The following is a 10,055-nucleotide window of genomic DNA, read 5'->3' on the forward strand; positions in this document are numbered from 1 at the left end:
TAATATTATTACATATTTAATTTAGTTGACTTAGAATTTTGGATAATTTATATATTTTTTAGTTTAAATATTTATTTGATTTTACTAATCTTATCAAATAAGATCTTTGATGAATTTATTTAGTTAAGTTTTATTAAAAACTATATATCATTCTAAATTAATATTATTAGATACTTAATTTACTTTGACTTATAATTTTGAATATTTAAATTTAAATATTTTGTATGTTTTGTTTAATCTTATTGAATAATAATCTTAAGTAAAAACAATTAAATAAGTTTTATAAATCTTATATATATATATATATATATATATATATATATATATATATATATATATATATATATATATATATATATATATATATATATATAACCTCCCAAAATATAGTATAAAAATATAAAAGATCCATCACATAATAAAACGAGAACAATTGACATATGTTGAAAAATAAAGTTATTTATAATCACATACATAACTATAAATTTAAAACTTTATTTGCAACATTGCTAATCAAAACTATATACAAAACTACAAATTAATGCTACTAAACATTAGCATCTCCTTCATTTAATGTTTGCTCTAGAGAAGTTTCTCACCCTCTACTCACACCGATCAGATGATCATAGTCGATGTACGAACAAGATCATATAATACAAGCATAAAGAAAACAAGCAGGGTAAGCTAGAGTAAACAAAATCATCTTAGAACATTGAATACATCACACCAAAAAGCAATTTCAATAGATATATACATTCATACATAAAACACATTTGAATACATCTAGACTTGACTCATTCAGATAAAGTATTAATGTCGAACTATGGTAGTTTATGCACTTGTATTGGTAATACTGCTGCTTAATTCAAGCTATCATACAAGGTTAATTCTTATACCGGTCTTTGGTCAAGGTAAGCCCCTAGACAAAAACTTTTCACTACTCTCACCACATGTCTCACCCCCTCTCTACTTGAGAATAAGTGATCATTAAAGTGTCACGATAAACTCCAGTACTTAATTCCATAGATTCATACACTAAACACGTGTAACCATCAACAAGAAATTCCTTATTGGAACTCTTTATACAACTTTGAAAACCAATTAAATCCATATATATACATCCATTCTCATTTACATTACATGTTATCATATATAACATCACTGATCATCCCTCAAAGAACAAGAAACAGTCCAACTCACATCATCATAGAACACATAAAAAATATATATGAAAGCATACAAGGTGGCGCTCAGGCACTAAAAAGCTGGCACTTAGCACCTTAGCACCCTGTTTGGGCGCTCAGGTGCTATCAGCACAACTTTTCACTTTTTGGATCACTTCACTCACTTATCCCACAACTTTGAAATACCTCTGGAATCATCACTCTAACTCAAAATGACCCCTTGAAACCAAAATCACTTCTCTAAACTACCCAAACTTAATTCTACACTTCCTAACTTCCATATTAGTTTCCAAATTGTATAACCAAGTTCAAACACACCATATATCACACTACAACACCCCAAATTGGTCACAACTTGCTTATTTCAAGTTTACACCCTATAAAACCCCAATTTGAACTAAAAACACCTAATAACTCACCCTAAGATGACCCTAAGCATTATAAACCATATTTTTCTCATTTAACGGTCTAGATAAGTCCTAATAGATCTAATAGCAGACCTCTAACCACCCAAAACAGTTTACATTCATTGTTTCAAAATCTCACCACTCAAAACCCCCTTTTTACACTTAAAACACTTCTCATCTTCAACTACGAACTAACTTTTCTTTACATATCAGATTTCAATCACAATATACTTCCAATAGGTCTCAATTTATCTCATGATAGCACCTAGACAGTAGTTTCTTCACATCAGCTCCAAATTCTCAAACTCACATGCAACCTCCCCTCCCCCCCCCCCTCTTTTTAGGCTTAAAACTCAAGAATTTAACCATTTCTCATCACAACCACTTTGAATTCAGTTTCAAACAACAACACAACTTCATCACACACATTCATGACAACATAGAACATCAATTTCACACTATTACAATTATATACACATCATATTACCAACTATCATAATTTAAACCTAGAAAATACTACACTACTATCACAATTGCATCTAATTCATCATATTGTTCTTATAAATACTATTTTAGTACGAAAAACATAATCTAAGTCAGTTCTAGCTTCCCTTACCTCACAATGAACAACCCAATTCTAATGACACCTCACCTATTACTTGAAACACAAAGAATTTTTATACGAACCTACGAAACCACAAATTGGAAGCGAACAGAGTCCTTAGGAATTTAGATTAACTAAGAATGAGTAGGAGAAACACGATTACACATGCAACAACACTTGATTCTTCCAAAAACAAATTAGGAATGAGGGAGGAAAAAGGAATAAAAACTTACTAGCTCTATAAAAGAAATTGATCGGCTAGAAATGTAGACTTCATCGTCGTGATCGATTAGACATCTCCTGAGCGTCAAATAGATTACTTAGGAGTCAGAATTCTTAGAAAGAAGTGAGAAGAAACAAGGAGAAAGAGTTTTAGAGAGATAGACAATATTTTAAGGAACAAGATGAGTTTAGAAAATTCTATTTTTATTATTCATTTATTTTAAAATAAAATAATCAATTTCATTATTTTAAAACATCTACCAACTCTAATACTCTGTTTTCTAGGTTATTACAATATATATATATATATATATATATATATATATATATATATATGGGCTTGCTAACGCGCGTACGCCTGTTTTTCAGTTGGTACATTTTAGCAATGTGTATCGGGTTTTAGTAAACAAAAATACCCTTATATATCATGGATTCTAAGTTTTAAGGTTAAGGGTATTTGAATAATTTCATTCTCAAAAATAAAATAAAAAAACCAGAAACCCCCAAACCATTACTTACCTCCCTCATTTCTCTCAACCCTTTCTCTTTCATCTCTCTCACTCTAACATTTTCTCTGTCACCCTACTGTAGCCCCAAGTGAAAAAATTAGAAACATTCGTTGTTAAACAATTTGCCTTTGTAAAGAGTTAAGTCATTGACATATTCTCCTTCAGACAAATGTTCATTCAAGATCTCTTCAATTTCATCATCTTCACTAACCTCTCTAATTTCATCATTTGTAGATGTTGAATCATCATCTCTAAAAAAAGATCCTCTAGGCCAATTACCAATTCTTTCATATGTCATTATTCTTGTGAAACTTAGATAAGACAAAAATTATAAAATGAAAACTCATTATAAAATCATTTATTTAAGAAATTGTTTAACCGTGAGTATTTCTGATTTTTTCCAGGCCAATTACCAATTTCTTTGGATGTCATTATGCTTGTAAAAATTAGATAAGACAAAAATTATAAAATGAAAACTCATTATAAAATCATTTTTTGAAAGAAATTGTTTAACAGCGAGTGTTTCTGATTTTTTCCAAGCCAATTACCAATTCCTATGCTTGTGAAAATTAGATAAAATTAGATAAGACAAAAATTATAAAATGAAAACTCATTATAAAATCATTTTTTTGTAAGAAATTGTTTAACAACGAGTTTTTCATATGTCATTATGCTTGTGAAAATTAGATAAGACAAAAATTATAAAATGAAAACTCATTATAAAATCATTTATTTAAGAAATTGTTTAACCGTGAGTATTTCTGATTTTTTCCAGGCCAATTACCAATTTCTTTGGATGTCATTATGCGTGTAAAAATTAGATAAGACAAAAATTATAAAATGAAAACTCATTATAAAATCATTTTTTGGAAGAAATTGTTTAACAGCGAGTGCTTCTGATTTTTTCCAAGCCAATTACCAATTCCTATGCTTGTGAAAATTAGATAAGACAAAAATTATAAAATGAAAACTCATTATAAAATCATTTTTTTGTAAGAAATTGTTTAACAGTGAGTTTTTCATATGTCATTATGCTTGTGAAAATTAGATAAGACAAAAATTATAAAATGAAAACTCATTATAAAATCATTTATTTAAGAAATTGTTTAACCGTGAGTATTTCTGATTTTTTCCAAGCCAATTACTAATTTCTTTGGATGTCATTATGCTTGTAAAAATTAGATAAGACAAAAATTATAAAATGAAAACTCATTATAAAATCATTTTTTGGAAGAAATTGTTTAACAGCGAGTGTTTCTGATTTTTTCCAAGCCAATTACTAATTCCTATGCTTGTGAAAATTAGATAAAATTAGATAAGACAAAAATTATAAAATGAAAACTCATTATAAAATCATTTTTTTGTAAGAAATTGTTTAACAGCGAGTTTTTCATATGTCATTATGTTTGTGAAAATTAGATAAGACAAAAATTATAAAATGAAAACTCATTATAAAATCATTTATTTAAGAAATTGTTTAACCGTGAGTATTTCTAATTTTTTCCAGGCCAATTACCAATTTCTTTGGATGTCATTATGCTTGTAAAAATTAGATAAGACAAAAATTATAAAATGAAAACTCATTATAAAATCATTTTTTGGAAGAAATTGTTTAACAGCGAGTGTTTCTGATTTTTTCCAAGCCAATTACCAATTCCTATGCTTGTGAAAATTAGATAAGACAAAAATTATAAAATGAAAACTCATTATAAAATCATTTTTTTGTAAGAAATTGTTTAACAGTGAGTTTTTCATATGTCATTATGCTTGTGAAAATTAGATAAGACAAAAATTATAAAATGAAAACTCATTATAAAATCATTTATTCAAGAAATTGTTTAACCGTGAGTATTTCTGATTTTTTCCAGGCCAATTACCAATTTCTTTGAATGTCATTATGCTTGTAAAAATTAGATAAGACAAAAATTATAAAATGAAAACTCATTATAAAATCATTTTTTGGAAGAAATTGTTTAACAGCGAGTATTTCTGATTTTTTTCCAAGCCAATTACCAATTCCTATGCTTGTGAAAATTAGATAAAATTAGATAAGACAAAAATTATAAAATGAAAACTCATTATAAAATCATTTTTTTGTAAGAAATTGTTTAACAGTGAGTTTTTCATATGTCATTATGCTTGTGAAAATTAGATAAGACAAAAATTATAAAATGAAAACTCATTATAAAATCATTTATTTAAGAAATTGTTTAACCGTGAGTATTTCTGATTTTTTCAAGGCCAATTACCAATTTTTTTCGATGTCATTATGCTTGTCAAAATTGGATAAGACAAAAATTATAAAATGAAAACTCATTATAAAATCATATTTTGTAAGAAATTGTTTAACAACGAGTGTTTCTGATTTTTTCCAAGCCAATTACCAATTCCTATGCTTGTGAAAATTAGATAAAATTAGATAACACAAAAATTATAAAATGAAAATTCATTATAAAATCATTTTTAGTAAGAAATTGTTTAATAATGAATGTTTCTGATTTTTTTTTTCAGTTGGGGCTATGAGAGAGAAAATGTTGGAATGAGAGAGATGAAAGAGAAAGGGTTGAAAGGAATGAGAGAGGTGAGTAAGGGTTTGCGGAGTTTCTTTTTTTTTTTAGTTTTGAGAATGAAAATTATTAAAATACTAGTTTGCTAAACTTAGACAAATAATGTTGTTTCTCACATCTATATATTTAGGAAGATCGAGATATTGTGTCTGTTCTTGTATCAGTGAATCCATCAGCTTCTTTGTTGAATGAGATCTTTTATATATATATATATATATATATATATATATATATATATATATATATATATATATATATATATACATGGGGTTTGCTAACGCGCGTACGGCTGTTTTTCAGTTGGTACGTTTTAGCAATGTGTACCGGGTTTTAATAGACAAAAATATCCTTATATATCATGGATTCTAAGTTTTAAGGTTAAGGGTATTTTAATAATTTTCATTCTCAAAACTAGAAAAAAAAAAAAAAACCCCCCAAACCCTTACTCACCTCTCTCATTCCTCTCAACCCTTTCTCTTTCATCTTTCTCACTTCAACATTTTCTCTGTCATCCCTACTGTAGTTCCAATTGAAAAAAATCAGAAACATTTGCCTTTAAACAATTTGCCTTTGTAAAGAGTTGAGTCATTAACATATTCACTTTCAGGCAAATGTTCATTCAAGATATCTTCAATTTCACCATCTTCACTAACCTCTATAATTTCATCATCTGCTGAATCATCATTTCTAAAAAAATCTTCCAGGCCAATTACTAATTCTTTTGGATGTGAAAATTAGATAAAATTATATACGACAAAAATTATAAAATGAAAACTCATTATAAAGTCATTTTTTGTAAGAAATTGTTTAACAATGAGTGTTTCTGATTTTTTCAAGGTCAATTACCAATTCCTTTGATGTCATTATGCTTGTGAAAATTAGATAAAATTAGATAAGACAAAAATCATAAAATAAAAACTCATTATAAAATCATTTTTTGTAAGAAATTGTTTAACAACGAGTATTTCTGATTTTTTTCCAGGTCAATTACCAATTCATTTATGCTTGTGAAAATTGGATAAAATTAGATAAGACAAAAATTATAAGATGAAAACTCATTATAAAATCATTTTTTTGTAAGATTGTTTAACGGCAAGTGTTTTTGATTTTTTCAATTGGGGCTACAGTAAGATGACAAAGAAAAAATTGGAGTGAGAAAGATGAAAGAGAAAGGATTGAGAGGAATGAGAGAGGTGAGTAAGGGTTTGGGGGTTTCTTTTTTTTTTTTAGTTTTGAGAATGAAAATTATTAAAATACCCTTAACCTTAAAACTTAGAATCCATGATATATAAGGATATTTTTGTCTACTAAAACCCGGTACACATTGCTAAAACGTACCAACTGAAAAACAGGCATACGCGCGTTAGCAAACCCCTATATATATATATATATATATATATATATATATATATATATATATATATATATATATATAGCTTGAAATTCCACGCTCAAGACTTAACTCTCTAACTAGAGCTGTTAAAACGGGTAATCCGGCTTGATCTGGCCTGACTCACCACAGGTTGGTCACTTAGTGAGCCAACCCAATCCGACTCACTTATTAGAAAGCTGAAAAAATTCGAATCCAGCCCGACCCACCACGGGTTGGTAGGTTAAACGGGTTGGCTCACTGTCTCATTTAATTATAAGTTCTTTTTAAATAAAAAAATTACAATTCTTTTTAATTCAAATCTAAATAAATGTTACACTAAAATGATATTAAACTCGAAAGACAACTCAAAATAAAAAAAAAAGTATCATACAAATCCAAAAACATGTACAAAAGACGAACAAATAAGTTTTTAATATTGATAATTTTTGTATCACTTTTTTCATTTATAATATTAGAGTCTTGAATAGATAAATTTATGATAGTTTTCTCTCTTGAAACATTTTTTTCTTTATCACCATCTACAATATAATAAAAAAAATGTTAGCTAATAATATTGAAACACAAAATAATAAATAACTAAATTAAATTAGGTGGGTTGGTGAGCCAACCCGACTCACCACGGGTTCAACCCAGTGAGCCGAGTTAAAAACTAGCCCGCATAAAAAATTACATTTTTTTCAAACCCAATCCGGCTCAAACCCGTGGTGAGCCGGGTTGGCTTGCGGGTTACAACTCATTTTGACAGCACTATCTCTAACCCCTCTAATGCAGTAAGATAAACGTCATTCATTTCAGAATTAAATGCAAAGAAAATGTAAATGTAATTTTAGAAAATTCCAATGTTGTCATGGTAATTTATTAAGAAAAAAAGAAAGATATAATTAGAATGTTTTCCTTCCTCTACATATATTTTGTATAGATAATTTTACTAAAATTTATGTTTCATGTATGATTTAAAACTTAAGAATAGTTTTTGTTTAACCTCTATTAAAGTAACATAAAAAAAAAAATAGACACCATTTTAATATCATAAAAATAATAAAAATTTATCCTATAACACATCTCCATTTGTTTATCTAAATAATACAAAATCATGTTGATATGGAGAATTAAGAAAAACTTATTGTCAACATTCTAGCTTTGTTTTTCAAAGTCCTTTTGAGAAATCGGTTACTCATCGGCCTTTTGAAAATAATCTATTTTATTGTAATTAAAGTATTTTTATTTTAGGAATTTGTTTTGTTATAATAAAAAGTTAATTATGTTTGCAACTTGATGTTTAAATAATTTCATTTAAAAGAAAATTTTGATTAAGTTTTAATTTTGAAATTTAGTTATATAAATTTAATGGATGGAGTTGTTCGAAAAATTGACGTGATACATAAAATTAAAATAGGCCAGCGGAGAAATTAAATAATTATTTTAAATTAAATATTAGAGTTGACAAATTTTTAAAAGTAATAAGACTAAAATATTTTAATGTTAAAATATTTGATTATATAAATAGAAACACGTCTTATTATCTAAAACACATATAATTTTTAGAACTTTTTCTTTATCCCTTCTCTTTCTTCTCCTTAAGTTTTTTATTCCCTGAATCGTAGGAAGTGTATAGGTGATCATGATAGTGAGATCTTCAACTTTACTCGATCGGTTTTCTTTATAGAGTAAGTTAATTTTTTCTTTGTTTAGCTATTTTAAGACACATGCAAGTTAGTCTTGCCGCATGTGTCGTTCAATCTTCCCTTCTAGTTTCTTGTCAATCAGTTTTCCTTAGGGTTTTACCCTGATCATAATTTAGTGGTTTGTAGGTACAACTAGAATTATTTGAGCTGAGACAGAGGTTGTTTGTGTTTTAGAGCTGTTTGAGCTTTCCCTCGTGTAAGGGAAGCTATTAATTGATTTAACTTCATGTTAAGAAGTATGAATTCATGTTTAATAGGTTGTGAGATTGATGTTTGGTTGAATATGTTAACAATTTAGATGATTTTGAGTGATATTTGAGTCTTGATGAGTGAATGTTGCGTATTGATGAATATTGTTGTGTATAATTGTAAATTGGTACTTGCTTGAACATTTGATGTTGTTCTTTTGGTATATTAATTGGTGGAAAATTGAAGTTGAATTGGGAGTAGCAAATTAGTAGATTTGTAGATTGATTTTGGTCTAGAAAAGAGTTTTGATAAGCGATATTTTAAGGTAAAAGTTGGATATGGGGAAACCTAAAGTTTAAGGTTTATTTTTAGGCTATTTAGAATTTGTTTGAACACTTAATTTACAAAAAAAATGTGATCAAAATTGTGTAGGTTTGGGTGGTGAGCTATTAAATGGTGATTTTTTATTTGGTAAGTTTAAATTCATGTTAAAATAAGCATAGTGGTGTTTAAGTTGAGTTATAAACATGATGGTAGATTAAATCTAGTATCTAGGATATCAACTTTGGGCTGTGATGGAGAAATTTGTAAGCACCAAAATATGATGTCACAAACTTGTTTCACAATCGGCAAGTATGACCGAATCGTTCAAGTAATAAACTTGGTAAGACCAAGTATCGTTCTTCCCAAAGGACTCACGGCCTAGTTTAGTTGTGTGGTTTGTTGATTAGCTAAGACTTACAAACGAAATAATTGGATTATATTATGCAAGACGAAAACTAAACATGTATGCATGAATTGATCAATGGCAAAGACTAAAGATAAACACTTTCAATGGATTATATGAATGAATATGTTGTTGGGGGTCAATTTCATCTCATCCACTCTCATACATTTTAGGAATTCAACATTCAAATCATCATTGTTAATGCCACTCTCTAAAGTACCATTCTAGATGGCTTCTCCCTAATCAAATAGTTCATACAATTCCTAGCATTCCTAATGATTAGTTCATGAGCGCAGGAGCTTAACGACAACCAATATAATATTGTCAGTATAATATTGGGAGAAATTCCCCGGATCTAGACTTCCCCGTACGTGTCCGTATCGACAAAACCAATAATCATGCAATAGAATGAGTTAAACAATGCACGCATTGAGCAAAGAGGAAAAACCCTAACTAATGATGAAAGAAAGCATAAGTCTTAGATTAAGATGCAAGCATAAATTCCATATATGAGAGCTTCAAGAGATTACATTGATTCCCCAACAAACATACAAGGTTTAGTTCACCA

The sequence above is a fragment of the Vigna angularis genome, chromosome 9 (assembly GCF_016808095.1).
Source record: "Vigna angularis cultivar LongXiaoDou No.4 chromosome 9, ASM1680809v1, whole genome shotgun sequence".
NCBI lineage: Eukaryota > Viridiplantae > Streptophyta > Magnoliopsida > Fabales > Fabaceae > Vigna > Vigna angularis.